Source organism: Myotis davidii, unplaced genomic scaffold (assembly GCF_000327345.1).
Source record: "Myotis davidii unplaced genomic scaffold, ASM32734v1 scaffold1105, whole genome shotgun sequence".
Classification (NCBI taxonomy): Eukaryota; Metazoa; Chordata; class Mammalia; order Chiroptera; family Vespertilionidae; genus Myotis; species Myotis davidii.
The window spans coordinates 321,038-321,917 of record NW_006296063.1 but is presented as its reverse complement, the minus strand read 5'-3'; positions in this window follow the sequence as shown (position 1 = coordinate 321,917).

The following is an 880-nucleotide window of genomic DNA, read 5'->3' as shown; positions in this document are numbered from 1 at the left end:
CTGAAGTCTGAATTCCAAACCATTGGGCTCCCCATGTTACCCATATGAGCCACCTGCTTTGACCTTGAGAAAACCGGATTCAAGGTACAAAGTCTTCCCAATTAAAGTGAGCTGGAAATCAGGCACCCTTTGGGGCTGGACTGGGGGTAATTCAGGTTGTGAGGAGAAATGCTTCAGATTTCTTGTTGAAACCAAGGCAACATTTTTCAATACACTTATCCCTCTGCCTCTGGGAACATTGCCATCCTTGGGTCACAAACTAATGCCTACTCCAGGTTCCAGCACATGGTGAAAACTGAGTTCCTTAGTGTACCATTAGCAAAGAGCATCTGGGCAAGCAGCTGGCTGGGTCTACAAGGACTCCATCTGCTTTTGTCTCAGTCTCTCTTGCAATAAAGTGGCTTAGAGATTTTTCTTCCAACCCAACACCCTAAGGGAGAGCATATACCACTGTTCCATCACGAATGCTCTTTTCTTACCACTGCCATTCTCAGGAACTAAGGCCTAGACATGGGTAATGTTACAGGTCTCCCTGCTGGCCTGGTGGCCCAATGCAGCCTGCTTGTTTAGTCATTTGGTCATCCCTCACTAACCCCCCCCCCCCCCGCCCCTTGCCAGTCTGGTCATAGGCAGCCATCTTGTGAGGGTGTGAGGGTTAATTTGCATATTACCTCTTTATTATATAGGCCATATACATATATTACTTCTCACCCATATCAAAATAATGAAATCTTGCCATTTGCAGCAACATCAATGAGTCTGGAGTATGATACTAAGTAAAATATCAGAGAGAGAAAGACAAATACCATATCATTTCACTCATATGTGGAATCTAAGACCAAAATTAGACAAGCAAAACAAAACAAATTCATAGATAGAG